Source organism: Sturnus vulgaris, chromosome Z (assembly GCF_052056855.1).
Source record: "Sturnus vulgaris isolate bStuVul1 chromosome Z, bStuVul1.hap1, whole genome shotgun sequence".
Lineage (NCBI taxonomy): Eukaryota > Metazoa > Chordata > Aves > Passeriformes > Sturnidae > Sturnus > Sturnus vulgaris.
This window is the reverse complement of record NC_142283.1, coordinates 2982096-3006222: the sequence shown is the minus strand read 5'-3', so window position 1 is coordinate 3006222 and position 24127 is coordinate 2982096. Positions and strand designations below refer to the sequence as shown.

Sequence of the window (24127 nt, the reverse complement as noted above, 5' to 3'; positions counted from 1 at the left end):
AAACGACGGCCTGCGATTGGTCGAGCCCTTCGCGCGCTCACCGGGGGTGAGAGAGTCCCGCTCGGTCCCGCCGCCATTTTGTGGCGGCTGAGGGGCGGCGGGAAATGGCGGGAGGGGCGCTGAGGGGCCCGGAGGGTCCGCTAGTACTTTTCAGGAGCTGCACTGGAGCAGTTTTGATGTAGAGCTCCTGGATCCAGCTAAATGGACGAAAAATGTAGTAACAGAATGGTTTGTATTGGAAAGGATCTTAAAGCTCATCCGGTTCTACGCTCCCCGCCCCCTACGGGCAGAGACACCTTTCGCTATCCCAGGCTGCTCCAAGTCCCAGTGTCCAGCCTGGCCTTGGGCACTGCCAGGGATCCAGGGGCAGCCACAGCTGCCACGGCCTGCCCATACTCCCAGGGAACAGTTCCTAATTCCCAGTATCCCATCCAGCCCTGCCTTCTCCTAGTCCGCATCCGTCACCCCTTGTGCTGTCAGTCCATGCTCTTCTATTTTTTAAAAGAGTTTCTGTATCACGATGGATGGTGGTAATTTGAACAGGACTTATTTATACGGTATCACTACCTTTAGTGGATGTATTGTGGCCTATTTAAACTTTAAAGAAACTTTGGCAATGTGAAGGGAAAGAAAGGCCCCCAGCACCTTTCACGTTTGCCAAAAGTTACATCCAGTATTGGTGGTCTCAATCTTTATTTTCTTACATGGCTTATTTTTAAAGACAAACTCTTTCTTTTCAGGAAAAGAAGTTTGATGCTGCCATCTCAGTGTTGTAAGGAAGCAACTAATCTTTTCCATAGCCTTTCTGCATATTTATATACTGTCAAAGGATTGAAAACGAGGATTTTTATGCTTACCAAAGTAATATTTTAATAAAAACAACTTAAAATGACTTTGAGAAGTGAGGCTTAATTACATTAGTTGGTGGTCCTTGACCATTAACAGGTAATACAGAACCCTAGGACACATTTTGTCATTATTTGTGGATCTAGTTGTGATTTCTTTAGCTAATTGTTTTTCACATATTTTTTCCTTTCCTTCTGTGTTTATTTCTCAGAGTTTGCAACACTTTTTCCCCCCCTTCCGTTTGCTATTTCTGAGCTCTGTTGGAAGATGTTTTCCTATTGTTAAATTCCATTGCTCTTCAGGCAGCCAGGCCTCTTCTCCCCCCCTGCTCCCCCTTTTCTCAAGCATTTTCTGATTGGAATTAATGACACCATGGTGCTCTGCGACCTGCGTTATCATATTTATAACAAATGTTCTTGTTTTAATGTAGCTCTTTTCATCCTGTAGTGGGTTTTATAGTGTGGCTGCAGAGGAGATGCTGAATAGAGACATAAAGATTCCTGTTGCACAGTTGCATTAGCAATTGCAGTTTAATCCTGGATGCTCTGCAGATGTTTTCTCTGTAGACAGAAGCAGGGATCTCTAGGTAAATATGATTAGAGGGTGGTAGATATCTAGAGTTGTTTTACAGCTGGAGAAATAGAGCTGAGCATTCAAATCTGATCTCCTTCAAAGCATAAACTGATACAAAGTAAGTGTTCTTTCTTGTAAACATCTTCTGAAGTGTTAGAAATACGAGGTACCCTTAGTGAGGGTAATCATGCAGCAGGGCAGATTTTTTCAGGAGATGCCAAGTGCTCCACTGTTTGCCTTTATGAAAAGGCAAACACAAACTGTGGGAATTACAGAATTAATTACTGGGTGGAATCCCCGGGCCTGTGCCATGCATGGGATCAGAATGGATGATTGTACTGGTACCTTCCAGCTTTTAAATCTATGAATCTTTCAATTTAGGCTACTTGTTCACATTTTTATGTCTACCGTTTTCTCTTCCTTTAAAAAACCTATTACTTTTTGCCAGGTTATCTTTTTCGTCTTCAACAATATGTTACATTTTGCTGCTGTGAATATGACTTATTTCAGGTGCTGCATTCTTACTCGCATTTCCCCACAAAGAATGTTTCCCTTCTAGATCTAGATGCCAAAAAAAAATACAAATAAGAAAAAAACCCACAGGTAGCTAAGGAAAGTAATGCATAGGATCTGTCTTTTATGATCTTGGTGGAAGAAAGAAGCATAGGAAGCTCAGTGTATGTTTTATAAAATTTACAGAGTTGTACTTGGGGGTTGAAACTGCCAATCACTGAGATCCAGTGAGAGAACCAAGATAAAAGTTGTACTGGCTTTTAAAATCCTCTTTTGTGTGCAAGTAAACAGCTGTTTTTAAATGCTGAAATTATGTGTGATCAAGTTTGGATGTATGTACTTCATGAAAGCTTTAAATAGCATAAACTCCCTAAACTGTTTTGCTAGTGTCATGGACAGAGGGCTCAGGAGATAAAACAGCTGTCACTGGTGACACAAAAACATTGCTTTTCTACAGAAATTATCCTCTGTTTTTGTTGACATGATAAATTATTTTGTCTAGTGTTCAGCTTAGGAATTAACCTCTCTTCAGTCATAAGGTCAGGTATTAACCATAAGATTAAGCAGTTGTTAAATGCTAAGTAATTAAAGGGAAAGGGTGAGTAGAAGCTGGGAGAGACATGATATAATGGATATTAATTACATGTTTTTTTAGAAAAAGTATGAGTTATCAGAGATGGAAAATATCTCTGATAGAGTAATTTGTCAGTCAGTCTAATTTCGCAGTTGTAGCAGTATGTCTTTCATTAGAGTTATTAACTTGCCTCATTTGTCATAATTGTTTTTCTTCCACTAAGTAGGTGTTCTGAAATATAAAAGTATCTTACAAATGTCAAATAAACGATTAATAGTATTCAAAATAACGTGTGGATCTTCAGCTGCAGAAAGAAGTGTTCGTATGGGTAGCATTTGTATTTAGCACAGTGAAAAGCTGAAAACCTTGACATGGAATTGTAAAGGAATTGTCCTTTGGAAGCAGTTACACATTTGTTGCAGACATTGATAGCAACAGGATGCCCATGGGAGGAGGCTGTTAAGGGAAGTATCATCTTTTATTCTTCCACTCTAATTGTTAAAGCCAGTCAAGCTTCTAAATGTGCAAGCCTTCCTTAAGGTGTGAAACTGAGTTATTTTCAAATGTAAATATGCACTGAAAATAATTTTTTCAGGGCACAGTTCAAAGGACACTTTCCTCCCCCAGCTGTTCTTTGGAGTGGATCATTTTGCAGACCCAGTTCAGGGTGTAGTGGCACAGAGGCCTAACTGGCCCACAGAAAGATGTGAAACAGTTGTGGCATTAAAAAGGTGGAAATGGATGCATGGCATTTGTGCTTTTCTTGGCAGCAGCATCAGTTTATATTGGCAGAAAGAGCTTGTCCAAACTACAGCACTACTGCAGAATACATATATATTATTTGGTATTAGGGCATGAGAAAATTATCACATGAGACAAATCAGACTCTTCCCCAAGCTCCAGATGCTGCTAATGCCTAGTGCATTAATTAATTGTATTTCCCAGGTGTGATGATATTCAAGATAGGATCGTAGGTATTAAAATATTACTTAAGCGGATTTCAGTAAATAAGAGAATAAAAAATTGGAAGTTTCATTTTGTACTGTAATATCTTTTTGTGCAATCATTTTCCTGACAGACTACTGTTATCATTTTGTCAGCCACCACTCCACAAGTTGTCTTTAAGACTGTATAATTAACATTTTTAACCTTTTACAGTTAACATGCTAACATCAGAGTTAACATGTGCAGCTCAAGTTACTGCTCTCAACCTGAATTAAAATACTATTATTTTTGCGTGTGTTTAACACCCAGAAGTGGGTTTGTGCGTCTGAATTTCACCTGTTAACTCTGGTTGTGTCATTTGGTTTGCCATGAGGATTGTAGGGAGAAGTAACACGGTACTTGTGTAATTCATGCTTTAAAGCCATCATGAGTATACAAGTGCTGTAGGAACTTCTTCACTGTGTCTCTGCTTATTAGTGTATTTTTTTAGTGAAAAATACAGATGGTATGAAAAGTTGAGTGCAGATTTATAGCTTGAGTGTTACTCATGAAAGCAGCTACGTTGGATGTGCATAGTGACAAAATCACAGTTTTGGCAATGTACCTAGATAAATTTATTTTCATATTATGTGAAGTAGTTCAAAAATTGCCCCTTCATGTAAGCAATTCCTTATGGAAGCAGAGCCTCGTTTTTATGTACTATCAGTATTTCAGCAGCTGAAATAAGTGTCTAACAATAATATTTTACCCCGACAGAATTACTTTTTCCATTAGTCTTCTGCAGCATTAATTAAACCTCCCACGAGACTGTTTAAAGTACCTGAGGGAAGGTTGGTTACACAGAACCTTTTCTAGAAGCTTCATGAGGATACAGCAGCTGCACAGTGAGTAAGAGCCACTTTGCATTATTTCTTTTGTCTTCACGGCTTTCTCTAAACTAGAGTATGCAAAGCTCCATATTTTTATCATAGACACCAGGGCTGTTGGTTTGCAATTGCAGCAAGCAGCATTATAATTAATTGCACTTTGAACTATCTCATTGTAACAGCCATTGCTTGTGTGCTAAATCTTGTGCTTGAAGGAGATCTTTTGTGTGTAAGAATGTCTTATAAGCCCTGAAATAATAATTTTTCCTTGCAGGTGCAATACTCAGTTTACTTGGTGGCAAAAGCAGAAAGTGCCCTTAATTTTTCTGCCCTGTTTGTGCTTATTTTTTCTACAGTTTTAAAAGGGATTTTTTTTTTAATTTAAAGTCTTCTTATTGGTTTCTCCATCAAGAGGACAGTCTGTGGTTCAAAATATGCACAGAGGTAAAAAAGAGCCTTCAAAATACAGTTATTCTAATCTACATATGGTATATATGATTCACATACTTGTCACACATAGTTTTTTCTCTTTTTTGTTCTTTACAATTCTTTAGTCATGCACAAGCCTTTTTAATATATTCATATTCTTGTATTTTTTGTAAAACCTATTATTTATAAAGTCTTCCACTTATGCCTTGTTTCTAGCTTTTAAAAAAAATTAAAAATTGAGTTTAAAAAAAAATTGATCAATTTTTTTGTTCCTTAATCTTGGAAAGAAATACTGAGGGCTAGAGCTCCATTTAATAAAATCAGTGTTTTCAATTGGGTATGGCATTTCCAGAACCACGATAGATATTGTGAATGTTTCCTAGAGAAATGTATTCTTTACAGCAGACTAAAATTTAGTCTAATAGTCTAATATTGGGCTGACCCATAAATGCTGCCAAGTTTTGAAGGAGGTGTTTAACCTGCCCAGTTTTTTTTTTTTTTTTACAAGGTAAAAAACCAAATTACACTCAAAGTACCAAGTCAAGCAGTTGATGTACAATGAATTGAAAAGGGCTTTTTTGTGTAGTCAACATGTGCAACTGTATATGTGGTAAAGTGGTGTATTAAGATAACAAGTTTCTGTAATTTCCAAGAAAAGGGGTGTCGAAACATAAGAACCAAAAATGGAGGAGCATTTGCCCAGTGTGGTAAGTGTTTATTTTATTTTTTCAGTCGTTGCAGGCATGCTGTGGGTGATTCCTAGTGCTGAGGGTTTCTGTGAGACAATGCCAAAAGAAGTACAGCAGTTAGAGAGAAATAAAGATGGAAGGAAAAATGCTTTTCTATTAGGTACTTTTAATGGAAAAATGCACTTTTAACTATTGAAGATCAATTTGCATTCATCTATAACTTATTGTAACAATGTGATTACACCTCTGTTTACTATTGTTTTAAGTACTTTCACAGTACACTTTCTGGACTGATGTTTCCTGCAACTTCTAGTTGGCCAACAGCAGGAGCTCTCTAATTTCTCTCTCTAATTATGACCGATGGTTTAGGTGTTTAGCTCTAATTTTTCTTGTTTTTATGTTGTTAGACTATAAATTCACATGTGACAACAGCTTTTAACTGTGTCTTATACAACCAGGATGCCTGGCAGTGGGGTTACTGCTGATTTACCATGATGAAAGAACAGTAACTGATGCATGTTTCTTCTTATATTTTGATTCATTAGTGACATTCCAGTTCAGTCTAGCTATTTTATTTACATATGAATCTGCCAGTTCCTCCAGTCACCTGTTCACTGACTTCTTCAAACTTCGTTTTTCAGAATGTTTTTGTAATATGCTGGTGAAATTGAGTGCATCACCTATCAGTGATCATTATAATGAAATATTAACTGTTTGAAATGTTGAATGTGAAGTCTGCTGGTGGCCTGGTTTATATTCATTGTGGATCAACATTATCACCTTTGTTTATGAGGTCAACAAAGAGCTAACATCTGCCAAAGCAAAGACACTTTTCCTGTCAGAAGTGGCTGCTTGGTCAGCAGTCAGGCATGCTGTGAAAGTGAATATTTTGTCTTGGACTTGGTTATGTATTTTCTATGTAATTCAAGCTGTACTGACTCGTTCACTTTAAATGCAAACTTAAAATGGAGTGACAGTGATGAAGACTGACATCATCTTCATTACAAGCACTAACAAGGTCACTCTGCTAGAAAGTCTGGGATACAGTTTTACCAGTCAAACTAATAGGAGGAAATATTTTACTGATAAAATTTGCATAATGGAATAACCAGAAGGTTTATTTTGTAGGATGGTGTTTTCAAATGGTTTGCAGCTACTGCCTTACCATAGGTTACAAAACAAAGTTTGTGTCAAGCTGCAAACTACAAATGCAGCCCCAGAGCTGAGTAACCACTATTTTTCCAAAGAGGAATCTCGAGTTAGTATTTTGCCACATCGTTTAGCAGTGGATGTGTTTCTGTGACATATCCAAACATTTTTGTGGAACGTAAGCTGGATCTTGATAGTGTGCAGGTGCTTGTGTTGGAATGTTCTGTGTGTGTGTTCTCCACCTAAAGTTAGATGTTTTTTCACAAACTCTCCATGGGAGAGTTTTCTGCTGTATCAGGTTTATGTGGCAAGGTTTTAGTAATGGAAGGCTTCAGAAGCTCCTGAAATAGCCAGCCTGTGATAGGAAAATTTACATTTGTCCTCCTTACCTTGGAAATCATGAACTTGACTCTTTCTGCACTCTTTGGCTCCTCTCAAGTCACCTAACTCCAAAATCCTTATGAAGGGCTTTACATTTATTTATTTTTATTTTTAAAAATAATTTTTATCAGTTTAATATTTGTTTTGAGATTAAAAGAAATCCTCTTAAATGTCTGAAGAAGCACACTCTGGAATTCATATTAGCTGGACTTACTGTCATTTTTAATCCTCTGCGGCTCCAAACTTTATCAGATGTTTGATGTATTTATCAAATATCTTGAACAATTTCTTTTGCTCAAAAGGTTATCTTTTCTTCATGTCTCATCTTTGTCTTGTTCTGTGTGTTGAAGAGATGTGTGCAAAACCTTCCCTGAAGAATTTGATAACTTCAGCAACTTGTCACTGGCACCCAGCTCTCTCCTTTAAAATAGTTCATTTTATAAATGGCAATTCAATACATTTTATAAAAGGAAATCATTATCAACTAGACATGGGGATAGCAGTTGGGGTTTTTTTCCTACTGCACGTACTCAATTGCTTCACAGAATTTCATTTCACAGTTGGAAACTTGACTCCTGACTAGAGCTGTATGATACTGCCAATTTTTGCTTTGACGATTGAAGTGTAAAAATAGCCAACTTTGCAAGAATACAGCATGTTTAATCCAGCTCAAGGGTGTCACGTTATTGTAGAGCAAGTGGTTCTTGTCTTGTCTTTGAAAATAACCAGGCTGAAGTAATGGAAATGTGAAACAGAAAAATGTCATTTTCCTAAACGTGCTCGGGCTGAATCAAGGGTTATTTATTGCTTGCTGTAATTAGAAATTAAGATTCTGAATGACTAATTCTTATTTAAAATTACACAGAACTGAGCAGATTGATGGCCCATTGTTGTTATTTGTTTCCTACTGTTCTGGTAGCACATAGCACAGTTAAATGCAGGTAAATGTGTTCTCCTATGGCTCTTCAGAGCAGGGAGCAGGGCCTGGAACAGCTGGGACATAAATTTTTGCAGGGGATGATGCTTTTGTTTTGGAAGGACAAGGACGTGACTGAGTACCTGTTGCCGAGTCTTGCTTGAAGCTGCTTGTAGAACAGTTTTTGAAACAGTTTTCCAGATGAACAGGCAGCATGGGTGGAAATGTTCTTGAAGCTTCAGCTCTGTGAGTGAGAATTCAGGGACAGGCTGTAGGAATAGGGGGCAGATACACAAAGTTTCTCTAAGAAGCTCAGTTCTCCCACAGCTTTTACTTACATGTATAATGTCAGCTTAACTTCTCACACAAAATTTTTATCACTGATAGCACTTTCTCCTAGATTATGTCTAAAATGTGAGAATTGCACATGTAGGATGAGAGCACTGAAGCTTCTTGTCTCTTCTTAAGACTGGGAGTGCGTGCCACAACTTCATCCCAGTTCTTGCCTCTGCTGTGTATTTCTGGGATTTCTTTGCTGTGGAAAATACTTGCAAGTCACATCACAAGACCCAAAAGTTGTTCTGATATTTATTCTTTCTCCTCAACTCTGAAGTGTCCTCCTAGGCTTTCTTGGCAGATCCCCTGAGGCCTTTTAATCTGTTGATGCTTTACGAGATTGCCTTAAACTGCAATTCCATCTCTTGAGTACTTCATGCATGGACAGTGATTTGGAGAGAAAGTTGGAAGGAAGCAGAGGGTTGGGGCTGGAAGCAAATACATCAAGAAGGGATATATGGGAAAAGGTACATGAGGAAAGGACCAGTGAAAAAAGATAAACGGGATTGGATGACATATCCATGAGATAACAGCATCAGCTTTGTGTTCTGTGCTACCACTCCCTCATGGATTCAGCAAGGCTCCATGGGGGTACAAATACATGATACTGGATGGTGCTCCAGTATGTGCTGAAGTGCATCCCAAACTGGGATTGGCTTTTCAAGTGAGCCCCTGTTTTCATCTGATCCATCTGATTTGGTGTCTTGATAAAAGGAAGGCAGTAACACATCATTCTGCCATCACAGTCTCCAAAGGGCATGTGAATGTTACAAGGAAATATCTGTTAAATCTCTTGGAATTAGAAGTGACAATATAATAAACACTTTCGTTTTGTATTTACTGCGCCTTGTGTGATGTTTATTTTTTTGCCTCCTACTGAGACTATTATATTTATTGAGAGGATAAATATGTTTTCTCATCTGTCATTCTCCTCTTTCAGTAAAACATTCAAGCAGCAACTTGTTGTCCTGGATATTATGCAGAGGCATACTAGTGTTGGTGATGTGATACATCACATACCATACAAGTCAGCATCATACATGTTATGATGACAGTGTGTACTTAAGATAGTTTTTAGTTCTTAATTATTGGTGTTTTTTTTTTTTAACTGAATATTTTTGTGCAAGTCCTTGTTCTCTTGAAATCTCACTCTGTTAACTGTTCTTAAGACTGTAACATTCTCTGCAATTCTACCTTCCTAATTTACTTTATGGACTTTGTGAAAGCATTTTATGACAATTTAGCATTTTTTTTTTCAGAAGTTGTAGCCAAGATTACACAACTGTTCTTTGAGAGCTAGGCCTGGCTTCAAATCAGCTGATCACCAAAGGAGATTACATAGCCTTGTACTTTAAAGGAGATTTTAAATCACTTGCTCAGGAGTCTCACAGTGGCTTCAGCCTTAGGAGGCTTTCCTTGAGAATCATGTTTCTTCCCCATAAAGCTAAAATATGGGGCATTTTCCAACTTATGCTTGAATTTATGGCAAGGAAAGAAACATGAGTTGTGGAGACAAAGTCCAAATCTGAATGTAATCTGTGATTTAGATGTGAAGGGGTCAGCAGCAGATCCTGTCCATACTAATTTATTCTCTTTGATCAACAAGAAGAATGATCTTACTGCTTTTATTGGTCTTCTCCCTGTAGCTGTGTGGTCCTTGGAAGAAAGTCTTGCCAAAATCAGTGTCACAGAGATTATCCAGCATTTGTCCACAGGAATTCTACAGAAAACACAGGTGTAGGGAGGGTTATGCTGCTGTTCAGTACCTTTCTGTGTTACTCCTAATATTACTCCTAATATTGGTTAGTCTCCTTCCTCTAAGTAAAAACTGCCCTCAACAATGTGTTTTAGTAATTCTCTTTTCTAGAGAAATTATAAATAAATAAATTATAAAATCCCATGACAATTTCTCTAAGCAGCGTGTCAGTGCTGCTGGCTATTTCTGTTTGTCTGCAGACATTTTATAAACTTCTTAATTTGACTGAGGAGACTAAAACCATAGGTTATCAGAAGAAAGTGAATTTTTCTGGTTTCTAGTCTTTGGATCTGCTTCTAGAGGAGGAGGAGGAAAAGTCAATACTTATCTGAGTGCATGCAAAGAGAGATCTTACAGGTCCTATTTGGTATGGTGCAAGGGCTTATGAGCAGTTTTTTTGATTGTCATGATAGTCTGATAGCAAAGCTATGTCCTGGTTATTCAGTGTAAGTACCTTAACTTTAGGACTTCCAAAGGGACAGGGAATTTGTGAGGAAGGCCACGTGGGATAATATTGACGTGAGACTGGTGCTTACCACAAGTTCTGCTGTGTATGACCTGAGTTGTCACTGCAGTGGCACACAAAATGAATGAAGATGTAAGTAACAAAATAAAAAGCCTTTTTCTTAACGTGGAATATTTTGTTTTTATAATCTTGTCTCAGAAGGTTGTGCTACAGGAAAATGTGATGAGTACTGAGAAGTGTAGAGTCCTTATGCAATGTTGCATAAACGGTTAGAGCTCACATAACTAATCTACAACTTACCACAAATCTCCAAAATAACAATTTTTCATTGATTTCACTGGGAACAGGATTGTTCTAAAATCTGGCTATCAGTCCATTCACAACTCTATAGATTCTCCTTGGTAGTCTCAGGGCAGTGTATGAGACGACTTTAATTTGAGCCCTGGAAATTATATCCTTTATTTACTGACTGATACATTGGAATAAACCTGATGGAGTGAGGAGTAACCTGTAGAGTTTTTTTTTCCTAAGCTTACAGTTTGTAAGGAAGCTGGTGAGTGTTTGGCTGTAACTGCAGTTTTAAGTTTTTTACTGCTCTTTCTGTGCATTTGCTCCAAGCCTTGGGCTTTTTGTGTAGGTCAGGAATCCGTATCCCTGCTGCATTTTTCCTTTACCCCATGGCAAAAGGAGTGGGTTGATTTCCTGCTTCTGATCCTGGTGTGGAGCCTGTCTCTCTTGGCTTCAGCCTCAGTATGGTGCTAGTAGGGCAATTGTCCACATCTGCCTGGAGTGGTTAGGGGCATGGGAATGTTATGAAAAAATCCAAAAGACAGATCAGGAAGCATGAGAAAGCAGAAGGAACATCTTATATTCATGTGTGAGGGAATGATAAATTAGGTGCTGCTGGACGTGTATATAAACATGTATAGATACTGTATATATACACACTGTGTTTGGATACAGCTATAAAAACATAAGCATCTAGGAAAGCAACTTGGATATTTTCTGTCAGAATCTCTCTTTGTATGAAGGTATTCCTTTGCTGAAACTGAAGCTAGAGAAATTCCCTGGGAAAATGTTTTAAATATCTCACCCAGACTTTCCCGCTAGTGTTTTGTTTTATTTGCAATGAAATTGTGTGTCAGTGTTTTAGAGAGTGATCATGCCCTCTGCTCTCTTCTTACCTTCACAGGGAAGAAATGAAAGATGCATGCTGTATGACAGAATCTCCTTTAGTTTGGCTGAGTTCCATTTTCCTTCAAGATGACTTAATTTTTAAGTCTGTAAAAATGTCTGCCTCACAGCCATGACAACCAGGAGAGAGCAGACTTCCACCAGGACCTTCAGTGCCTCCAGGGCAAGTGCAAAGATCCTGTGGACCATCCCGTGGGTCATGGCAGCTTATGGCAGGGCATTTTTAGAGCTGTTCTTCCCTATGAAGTACCAATACTTGTATTACAACAGCAAGACTCTCAGTTTAGCTTTTGTTTGGAGTTTTGCTGTACTGGTTGTTTTTGTTTATTTGTTAGTTTTTGTGCTTTGTGTTTTTTTAATCAAACACCAAAACTCTTAAGGATTGTGCAAATAAAGAGAAACATCTTATACAATGGTATGTTGTCTTGTAAAAATATATGTTTTTGTCTTTCCAAAAAAGGTGGGCAGTGTGAAAATATGAGGAGTTCATTTAATTGTTTGAATTGAGTTTGAATTGCTGCTCATTCTAGACATGAGCAGTTTTTACATATGTTATCTTTAGTCAGCATTATTTTCAGTAGATTTTGCTCCTAAACCAACTGCAAATAGGAGTAGGATAGGAACCACAGAGTAATGTGTTAATAATTTTCTTTTTACCGAGTCAAACTCAGTTTGTTTCTTCCCTTTCCTAGCTATATTGATTTGGAGGACCAACAGAAGATGTCAGGTCTGCATATGGAGCTCTTTTCATAAGTCAGTTTCTCATAAAGGAGGAAGAATGCAGTTTGTGAGGTTGGCCTTTACATAGTAATGTCTTTTAACGTGTAGGGATTGGTCTGTGGTCTGTGCAGCACCAGCAGAAAGCTTTGGCTCCTGTCACCATCAGCTGGAGCAGGGAATACAAATGAGCTTTATAAGAGGCAAAGGTGGAAGTGAGGAATGAGTGAGGTGAATGGTAAAAAATTTAAATAGTAGGCATCAGCTACACGTGTTGGACTGGAACCAGTTAGGAGATGCTGACACAAAAGGGATGCTGGAAATTAGGTGATCATAATGAGAAAATGGGTGAGGTGATCTCCCCAGCTGCTGCAGCATTAGCCAGAGAAAATCCATGCTGAAGGACCTCTGAAGGTCACCAATCCATCAAGACCCAACTAGCGTATAAATGGTGCTAACATTTCTATTGTGTGTGCAAATGTTGAAAATGTCAATTACTACAATGAGCACTGCAATTTACTTGTGCAAACTGACAAAACACAATAGGGAATATCCAGTTAATATAATGGTTTCATTCAGCCATCTAATGTAAAGAAATCTTTCCTCTCAAGATAGTAGTTGGATTAGGCACTTTCTCATACAGTGACAAAGCAATAATACTAAGTGCTGTAAGAAAGGCTTTCTTAGGTGAAATGTAATTTGAATTGTAGTAGTTGTAGGTTTCCTTTAAATATTTTAGTACCTAATAAATATTCCAGCAACAATGTAGATGAATTTTAACAGAGTGTCTTGCTGGTACTACTCATGCTAATTTGCAAGATTTACAGCAATTACCATTCCTGAAAGCTAAAAAATAGTGAGTTATTTCATGAACGCATAAAACAAGGCCTTTGAAAACATTTAACAGGACTCTTAAAATGAAATATTTGGCTCAGATATAATTTGGGACGGATACAAAATTAAAGTGCACTGTCATTCCTGACATTCATAAAAATAAATTATTGTGTATTGTTTCCTTCTCTTTATTTCTGAATACAGATCAGTATGAAAGAAACTAGATACTTTCGTTCTCTTCTTCCTGAGGGTGTTGGGAGTTTGCTGTGTGCACATCCAACTAGCCAATTAACTGGAACCCAAGAAACCTCTTTTAGAAGTTTATGTTTGGAAAACCAGAAAGATTAGTCTCTTAAGAAACGGGAACTTTTTGTAAAAAATCTATTAAAAATTTTAATTCATTTTTTATTGCTTTTTCCATACCTTTGGATTTTCCCATTCCTTAGGCTATTTAATCTGCAGCTATTCCAGCAGTTTCATATATGTAGGGGCTTTTAAAGGAGAGGCAGAGGGATAGCACATGAGAAGTTGTTCATGGTGTCTCAGTTCAGAGTTAAAAACTAGATTGTAGTGAAATCAGTGAGAGAAAAATCTTTTATTACTGAGAGAGTTATCACCCACATTTGTCTAGAAGTTCCTTTACAGGATTTAAGTGAAAGAATTTTGTATGCCCTTCCCTCCCTCTGATGCTTATTTTCCTGTTGAGTTTATGTATATATCCTTACATCTCTTTTCATATCATAAGGTACTGGGCAAATACTGCTTTTTTTCCCCATCTCACTTAGACGTCTTGTACTGGCCACTGTAAGACTCTAATTCGTAAAGTTTTTCTTTAAGCATAAATCTATGTTTTTAAATTTCGTTTAAAGCCTCTGACATTCTGTACTACCATACAAATTATTCTCTCAAAATGGTGTCCTATAGAAACATTTTGAAGATTAACAGGAAAAAAACTCTTGATAGTGCTTCATGAACTGGAAACTTAACAGTTAAATAAATTTAGATCTTAAGAAGATACAGAAGAGCTCTCTAAACCACTCTCAGCATAAATCTGTGTAAGCTGAGCTCTCTTCTAGTGTCATAGTCTTTGCTGAAATTAGGTTTGTGGTTTTCCACGTCCAGAATATTCTTTAATTATTTCAAGTTCAGATAGAGAATTAAAAATACAAATGTAGTAGCCTAGTTGCTCTCAACTGAAAAAGAGGAAACAGATGAAAAAGTGTCAGTATGGATTGAGCCATACACACATACATGATACGGGAGCGTGTAGCTGTGATACATAGATAAATGCAGCTGTACTTGTGCAAATGTAAGGATAAAAGTGATAAAAATTATCTCAGCCCCGGACTGTGGCCATGGGAATAGTTTAATTGTGTACTTTAGCCATTTTTTTCTTCAGGTGTTCAAGAAATGTGTTTTGAGCTGCAAAGCAACAATTTCCCATCATGTCAGAAAATAAATAGCATTTTTTTGTTAAAATTATGTCTTTTTAATGGGAATATACTCACAAAAATATAGAAATTAGAAATATAGAAATGCATAAATTGTTCAACAATCTCAAGCACAAATCCAGGCTGGGGCTGAGCAGATGGAGCAGCCCTGGGGGGCTGTGGGGCAGAGCTGGGACCCCAAAGCCCTGTGCTGGGCTGAGCCCCAGCCTGGGCAGCAGGGCAGGGGGGATTCTGCCCCTCTGCCCCCCAGGTGAGACCCCACCTGCAGAGCTGCCCCAGGGAATGCAGGAACCATGGAGAGAGACAATTGCCCAGGGCTGGAGGGACAGCACACAGGGAATGGCTCCCAGTGCCAGAGGGCAGGGCTGGATGGGATCTTGGGAACTGGGAATTGTTCCCTGTGAGGGTGGGCAGGGCTGGCACAGGGTGCCCAGAGCAGCTGTGGCTGCCCCTGGATCCCTGGCAGTGCCCAAGGCCAGGCTGGACACTGGGGACACTGGAAGTGTCCCTGCCATGGCAGGGGTGGCACTGGATGGGCTTGGGGATCCTTTCCAATCCACACCATCCTGGGATTTTATGAAATTATCTTAATACACTCTTAGATATTTCTGAACTTGATATTCTTCAGAATTCTGCTTTCACATCTAGGTGATAGTACATGTCCACTTACATGTAGTTGATAATAATATGTAAGCAGTTGGGTACTCCTTATTTGGCTTGAAAATAGAGGTTGTTTTTTCTGAGAAAAATTGAAGCTTGGAGACCATTTCCATTTGTCTTCTTTATCTGTTCTACTTGCAAACAATCTTTAATGTAAGCTGTTTTGGATGTTGCCTCATGAACATGTTCTGACTGCCACAATCACAAGGAATTCCTAAATTTATGCATAACATGCCACGCTGGGATTTTGAGTGGCTTTTTTGCAGTTTAATTAGACTATTGCTTTCCTTCTCATTTTGATATCTGTATGTATGTGTATACACACCACTGCTGGTGTACACCTTTTCTTGCAGTTGTTTGTAAATAATATAGAACAAGCATCCCCAAACCACGTTTCAGTTGCAAGATGAAAGATAGAACCTTGCTCCTAAGTCTTCAGCTGGTAGAGAGAGAGCTGAGTGGTGCTCTGGCTGTAAGCCATGTCCATGACTGCTTCTGGTCGAAACTTGAGTGTCTTCAGCTTGACTGACCCAGGCAATTGCCAAATTTCATGGTCATGCCAACAACTTAGTCCAAAAGCACCAATTGCCTGCTGTTCTCTGGCTTCAGCCATTGGCAGGAAACTCTTTTTTGAAGTTGTTATAAGTAGTAGTCTTGAGGTTTGAGGATTATTTTTGACATGGTGTGCTGGAAGAACAGACAGTTCCAGAGTAGGAAGCAGAGTTCTTGCTCTTCTGGGGTAATGAGAAGAGCTCAGTGCCTGGAGGCTCAGTGTATGTGGATGCTCTTTAAAGTCAAAAGCAAAATATGTCTCAGTTCAGCATGAGAGGTGTTTTGCCATCTGGATGGACAGCAGTTACTTTCTTTTTCTCTCTCCCAACATGCAGAGAAAGCAGCACTGCACATAAAGTTGAGTTGATTTTTGTGTTTAGATTTAGTCATATTATGTGTGAAGTTATGCAGAATAATAGAATCCAAATATCTTCTTTTTTTGACTACTGAAATATTTTTAGTTTTGAAGTAAATCTGATAATTTATTCATTGAAGATGGGTGCAAAATAATGGATGTTAGGGTAAGGAAATAAAAAATGTTTTAAAATCAGTTTGAAATTATGTGAGTCAATATGCATTTACATACCCTCAGCACACGAAAGAAGGATGCATGTCCAACAAAAGGCCATGATGATGATGATCATGATGAGGATGATGATGGTAATGATGGGACTGAAGCATCTCTTTTATGAGGGAAGGCTGAGAGAGCTGAGTTGGTTTAGCCTGCAGAATAGAAGGTCCAGGGAGGAACTCCTGAAAGTACAAACACCTGAAGGAGGGTGCAAAGAGAAGGAAGTCACCACTCATTTTTGTAGTGCCCCATGACAGCACAGAAATTATATCAATTTAACAAATTTTAAAAGTATTCCTTAACACTGCTATGAAATTATGAATGTGTGTTACTTAGACACCTTAATGATTTTAGTTGCATGTCTATACTGCTCTAGTTTCATTTCAAAGCAGAGTACCATGGGGCTACTATTGTAATATTTTTGACTTCAAATTAACAGGTGCTGTCAGTGTTAGTTGGTTTTCTATGGGATTAATCAAGGGTGAAAAAAGATAAGAGTTTATGTAAGACTAGAAACTAGATCAGATTGACTAAATGGGGAAAATACAGGAACAGATTTGTTGGGAGAAAAATATCCTTGGTTTTGAATATTTCCCAACCAGATACAAAATTGGTAAATGTTGGAGAAATTTCTTGATTATTTTAACCTCTTTTAATTTTGTTTTATGTGTCAGCTTTTGTGTCAGGAAGGAGTTGGTGGTAAAGAACTGTCAGAATGTGAGAGGCAATACAAATAAAACTCTTATAATGGACAGGGAATTAATATTAAAGGCAATGGAGAAGATACTATCACCCAGCTGTTCTTAAATGCCCAAATCCTTATTTGTAGGAGGTTTTTTTTAATTTTTTTTTGTTTGTGTTGTTTATTTTGCATTTACATTTCACAGTTTTCAATAAAATTAAGTGTGACTGGATTGCTATTTCCAGCCTAAGCCCTAGCCAGAGGAAATTCAATTAACAGCAAGAACAGAGGAAAAAGATAACAAATAATTATTGCTGTTCTTTTTACCTTTCTTTAAATGTAAATTTATGTTCTGTGAAAGTAGGTGTCAAAGAAAGATGTTGGACACTTGAGGAGCTTGTAAATAACATCTCCAGCTGTTTTGGCTGATTTGTGTTAAATAAATTGGACTTCAATTTTATAATTCTAATTGGTCCTTTTTTACTAATTTATTGAAATGATGCTCCTTTTTTTGCTTTACACATATTTAGAGCTGTTATTTATGGTTTAAATATTTTTAGCATCAGGGCTATGTTTAAGTCTTCATGTTTTGTAGACCAGCTTTGCTGTCTTAGCATGACATTGATAATATACATTTGACTGGCTTTTGCTTCTAGGACTGAAATTTGAATGAATTTAAAAATAAAAGACTGGAGAATGAGATCCGGCACAGCATGAAAAGAAGTAAGCTTTTCTTGAAGAAGGCACAAAAAATGAGAACATAGAAAAAATCCAGATTACTTCGGCTGGAGGGAAGACATCAAAACTGTTAGTACATAAATGTAATTGCCTTGTGACACAAGTAATCTATTTTTAAAGATGTGACAAAAATTACTGGCATGAAGAAGCATTCACATGTTTTGCCATATCCTTATGGATGTTTTCTTTCTCAAGAGTGTATGCTGCTGACATTCTTACATTTGGCATTAAGTATGACATTTTCCATTGTTATAAACTTACTAAAACTGTGCTTGTGCACAAACTGGAGAAAAGGCATAGAAGATCTGCAAAGTATTTCACTAATTTATCTGCAAAAGTTAAGATTGGCAATGAGATATATATACTCTGCAATCTGAATGGGCTCTTGGAGGCTTCACAAATGTAGCAAAGAATTTGTTTAGTTTGCTGTGTTTTTTGGCTTTTTTTAAAATTTTCAACTGAGGGAGGAAATCCTATCAGGTTGTCTGCAAAATACTCCCAGAAATCCAGAGATTTAATTGGTAACTCATCCAACATATGCAGGGCAAATTTCTGGTGATCCCTTAGTTTAGGAATCTGAGCCTTCAAAAGATTTTACTGACACCAAGGAATTTTGACAGATTAAGGTATGAAAATTGATTGCAAGTGTACAGATAAGTATTAATGATTGCCCTTCCTCTTTTTTTGTTTGTTTGTTTGTTTGTTTTGTTTTGTTTTGTTTTGTTTTGTTTTTGGTAAAGTAATTCTATCAGCAAATGTTGTGGAAAAACTTACTGGAAGAAACTGCAGGTTCTGGACCCTTTTGTGATGAGAAGTGATGGGAATTTTGCCAGTACCAGAAAGATCTTACCCCAAACATTACTTTTCTGAGAGGTCTGTAGGACCTCATGATGATTCCTTAATAAAATTCTCAATATTAATTGCAGATTAATTTCCTTAATTTACATTGGTATCTTCCTGTGGGAAAGCATAATGTATTGCCATACTGTTAATTGCAAAAGAAATTAAGAATAAACTAACATTAAAAATACATTTAACATATTACAGAGGATAGAGATTTGAGGTGGAATCCTTGATCCTCTATCAGCGGGACAAGCAGCCAGTGGGATTGTTCATCAGTTTAATTCAAATTGTTCATCAGTTTAATTTCTGATCCTTTCAGTGGTGTGATTTTGAGCCATGCCTGTTCACTTACCTGGATGCCTGAGGAAGAGATAGTGATACTAAACAGCTCGGGCAATACCTTGGAAATGTGTTCCTCTGGTGTGTGTGACTGGTGGCATCTGCTCGGGCATCATCATGTAGGTAAGATTAGCTAGATGCACGACATCTGCATTATATTTCGTTTCATGATGTGAGAGGGTTGAGTTTACGATTTTATTTAACGCTTTGGTGAGTGAGGCACGGCTGGGAATGGTGCTCTTTCATCAGCTGCACGGGGAGAAAAGGAAGGAGGGAGGAAAAGCAATGGGTTTGGAAGCCAGTGTCAATATTTCACTCTTCCCCCCTCGCAAAGGGGATGCACATTTTATAGAGCTTAAATGAGTTTGCTGGGAAATAAGTGAACGGTGCTTTGCAGAGAGCGCTTCCTTGGCATCAGCGTAAGTCATGCATGGAATCACAGAAACTTGTCCCTGTTAACTGCAGTGGTTCCCAGAGAGGGGGAATATCACAAATGGGACAATTGCAATTATCTGGAGAGATTTCTCACCCCGGCCCCAACTTTATTTTCCTCTCAGAAATATGTTCTCTGTCTGCCTGAAAAAATGACTGTTAATCCTTGTCCTAAACGTAATAATAATAATCTAGTTTCTTCTCCACTCATGTGCACAGATCACCTATGTGTCTGCATAGGCACATTTCTCTGAAGGTGTTTGTTGTCTTTCTCCTTCCTTTCTGCTGCATTTACTTGGGATCAGAAGCTGGGATTGGTTCTGTTACATTCTATTGAGGATGATCTTGTGCAGCACTGGAGGAAGGAAGGCAAACAGGGTAATTCTCTGGCATGCAGGGGTGACAACTGTCATTGCTAAAGAGTCTGAGTATTAAAAGCAAGATTTCCACTGCGGACAAGACCAGAACTGAACTACAATGGAGCTCTGTAAAGTCAGAGCATGTTTGGTTTGGAGCATTTAGGTAAGGATCGAACTTTTTCATTCACAGTATGGGTTCAGATTCCTAAAACACCCAATCAATCGTTACACATAAATCACCTGGATACTTCTCAGGTTTTGACATCTGTGGCTGCTTTACTTTGACTAGATATCCCAACTTAGGTCGTCTCAAAAAATTTAAAAGAAAAATAAAATTTGGAAATTATTTAAAAGAAAACAAAAAGCCCAAGAAAATTAAAACTGTGCTCATTTCATTCCTTTTCAGTCCTTTTTTTTCCCCTGAAGCCTCTTGTAACCTTTTGTTTTTTCACTGCTTGGAAATTAACAAGATCTCTAAAGAGAGATCACTTAGGGTGCGATCTAATTGCAGGCCTTCTGTTTTAACAGCTGTAAGAGGTTTTAAGAACACTTAAAGCAAGTTTTGTATGAGAATTCATGTAATTTTCCCTGCTCTTGGGCAAGGAGGTGCCTTAGGTGGCCTCTAAGACTTCCATTTGCCTTCCTCAGTTCTGTGACTTATGGAGGAGTGACCCATTTCTTTGTCCACTGACTGGCTTTAAAGCTCACAATCCTTTTTAGGATGCTCTGATTTCTTACCTCACCCCTTGCAGGTCTGTGTTCCTGCCAGAGTTGTGGAAGAGCTTGGCCTTGGTCACTGGGCTTCTGCACTGTACAGTCTTTGGTCGAGACAAAAGCAAGTGGAAGAAAAATACAATCAAGTTAAACACAACTAACTTGCTGGAAAGTACCCATTGGTTACCTGAGATCTTAAAATCAATTTTCCTCAGTTCTCAGTTGTGTAGTGGGGCATTTTATCTGTTCCTGAGTGAGTCTCAGCCAAGTGTTTGTGTCTCTATGGGACTGGGGAGAGCTCTGTGAAAACACGAATTTGGTCTGAGAATTATGTTTATTAGCCAGGTGTGGCTAATTATTGATTTTAAATTTAAATTTAAATTTAAATTATTATTTATTGAGCTAATAAGCCATCCTTTCATTAGCAGATAGCTTTTTTACTTCAGCACCGTGGCAAATTGAAATAAGGTTGTGCTGTTCAGCTCTGGATCTTAAAATACCCTCATATATTTGTTTTTTGGGCTTATTGATTCTAAACAACAACATAAATCATTTTACAGTGGAGCAAAAGGAAACGTCCAGATTTATTTATTTTCTCAGTGACATATGTCAGTTACCTTATGGAGTTTCCAAACTCCCAAAGATATGTTGATTGATTATATTTAGGCAACAGATTTCTTTCAAAACATCACAACATATTAATACACATTAATATTTAAAAGTCCATGTTTTTCTCTTATTTTTCTCTATAGTGTAAATGGTTTTCAGTCATAACAGTTGCTTTGGTAAGAGTATAAGATAATTTTGGAATAAAATTGATCACTTTTTTTTTTTTAAGAACAAAACTACATTTTAATTCCTTTTCTAAGAAAATGGAATTTCTTTTTTTGAGAGAATAAAAGGTTAGGAATGGTTTTTCTATTAATATTTAAAGAAGATGAATATTTTTCTACTTTAAGCAGGTTGATTTATGGAAATCTGATAAAATTTTATTTCTAAATGAGCAATTTTTATCTTGTTTTTACCTCTAATAACAAACCTCCTGCAACACAGAGCTTTTATGTTCATATTAATGTGCTGTGAGCTCAGCCCTTGCCTTGCACCCAGTGTTCAGTAAAGGTAAAACAAACTTAATTCACATCTTTGACTGCAGTTTGTGTAGCTGGGTACCAGGAACAACCTTGCCCCTCTCCCCTCTATACTTGCCCAGATTTACCCTGGAATTTGCAAGCACTCAGGCACTGCACTTCCTTGTGGCAATCTTTCTCTGCCAGGTGTACCAAAGGTAAGGAGTTTAAAAATGCCTTGGAAATGGCTGTACCAGCTGTAGGTGCACTTTCCAGCTACAGCACATGCACATCTTTCCCTAATTTTGTTTTCTTGTTCTGATTCTAAGATGGTGGAGAATGAAAAAGTGTGGATGCTTTTTTTAGGGGGCAGGGACAACCCTTTTTAAAGTAGGGATTTCATGTGTGTGGGAGGGGTGCACTGATAAATCTAAACCAGTTCATATGAAAGCTGGTTTTGTTCATTTAGAGTCTTAGATGCTCACAGATTTGTAGGTGAATTCTTACTACACCACCAGTCACTGGCTGTGGCCCAACTGCATGCAGTCTGCTTTTAGTGAGTTAATTAATTTGCTGTTCTTACTTCTGATGTCAGAAATGCTAAACAGGCCTACTCTACTACTTATTTTGGCTGTAGCAGAGCTTAAAAGCAGCAGTCTATAGCTCTGTTGCTTTGCATTTTTCTGCTTGTGGGTTTCTGAGATGACAGACGTGCAGGAGTCTCAGAGAAAGTGCCCTGCTCACACTCTGAGTTCTTTATGTGACATACAAGTGACCTGTTTGTATTTGTCAAATATATGCAGGAGTTTCATGAAGGTAAAGGATCATGTCTGTACTTCCAGGTAAGCCATGCCCTCTTAAACCTTACAGTGTTGGGAGTTTTTCTTGTAAAGTAAGTGGAACCTGAATTTAGCAGCAGCCTGAACTAATTTGTGTGCTGCCTAACATTTGTACCAGGCATGAGTTTAACTTACACTGCCCCTTTTGGTGTCCTGCTGTATCCCTTTCTAAGCAGAGCATGGTTATGATCCTTTTGTAATTCAGAATATCCCTTCCCATCAGTTGCAGCATCTCCTAATTCCAAGACACATTCTTTACAACAGGATGTGAGCTGGAGGAGGTTTAAGAATCTAACCTGTACTTAGACATGGTTGTACCAATGGATCTGTGTCCATCACAGCCTCTGGCAGAGCTGTGGGGCTTTGTAGCTGGACACGAAATTGAAACACTCAACTGAATATTGCAGCAGATTTCTGCAGAACATGATCAGGAGCAAGATGGAACCAGGCTCCAACACTGCTATTGTGCGCTGATACAAGCAAAAAAAATGTGTTTTATGTTTACGTTGGAAGTAGTGACACACTGCAATATCAGAGAGCCGTAGGCTTCTCTTAACCCCATCCTGCCAACTTTCAGCCTCCCTGGTTACTTTTTCTTAGTTAAAAGAATGAGTGAACCCTCTGAGAAGCTAGATTTCAAACACTGACTTTCTTTCTCTCTTCCTGTAGACAAACCTGAGCTGACTCAATCAACAAATGTTGCCTTTGTTCTATGCATATGCCAGGAAGAATTTTCTGATGCAGCTGTTAGCATGTTTTCACATTTCTGTAGTTTCCCTCCTGAACAAATATACTCCACTATAATCTTCCCCTGGCTTCACATTTTGTATTTTCAAGGACACAGATGTAAGTGTTTGTCTGGTTTTTCTTTTGTTCTCTCTTGTTCTCCTGAAAGGAAGGATTGTCAGTTCTTTGTACCATTGCAATGCTACTTCTGATGCTGCCAGCAAGAAACAGAAAGGTGAATTGAAAGGTACCTGTAGAGTTTGGGTGGTCACTGTAGATGGATTTTCCTGTTGAAATGTCACACTGATCTTTTGGGTTAAAGATTTTTCTTCAAGTGTGTGATGAGGTGGGAATTCTGCAGGCAGCATTTGTTAAGAGCTGCTGTTAACCTTTGCTGCTTCTGCCCGGTTTCCAGAAAGCATACAGGGTCAGAAGCTGCAGTACAGGACTGTCATGTCATTTAAAACAACATTAATTCTCCCTAGTGTACCACGACTACTTTCCTCTTACCTCCTGACTCCTTCTACCCCTCCTGTTAGTGCAGTAGACGTTTTTATTTCACTATGCAGTGCTCTCCAAATCACTGGTTTTGTTACTTGGTAGCTGCTAAAAAATCTGGAATTTCTAACACTGCTTCTGGCTTTTCATAAACACATTCTCAGAGACACTTGAGTATCACCATACTCATTATGCTTTTAGTGAATAACAAATAAGAACTATGGAGTCTTTGTTGCAATATTTATTTTGAAAGGAAAATATAATTAAAAGGGAAGATAGAAATATTAAGAAAAGAGGAATTTTTTATAATGTGTGTGTGTGCACCTATTTTTATCCCTAGTCAATGAGGAAAAGTTTTTGTCATTCCTGGTCACAGGTATGTAGCTATGCTGGTATTTGAGTGCACTTGTAGTACAGGAAGAAACTTGCTTTCCATTTCAGTGCTAGAAAAACAGTTATTGATCACAGAGTA

At 38.1% G+C, this 24127-nt stretch overlaps 2 long non-coding RNA genes across 2 annotated transcripts; both read left to right on the top strand.

The window, feature by feature from the left end:
- The first annotated feature begins 105 nt into the window (after positions 1–105).
- Positions 106–23421, top strand: LOC148219564 (uncharacterized). The gene is made up of 5 exons (XR_015799340.1): positions 106–4335; positions 17757–17907; positions 19001–19143; positions 19850–19974; positions 20564–23421. It is a non-coding gene; the product is annotated as an uncharacterized LOC148219564 (long non-coding RNA).
- On the top strand, positions 4960–12041 carry LOC148219565 (uncharacterized). Its single transcript, XR_015799341.1, has 2 exons — positions 4960–10571; positions 11632–12041. It is a non-coding gene; the product is annotated as an uncharacterized LOC148219565 (long non-coding RNA).
- Positions 23422–24127: the final 706 nt, after the last annotated feature.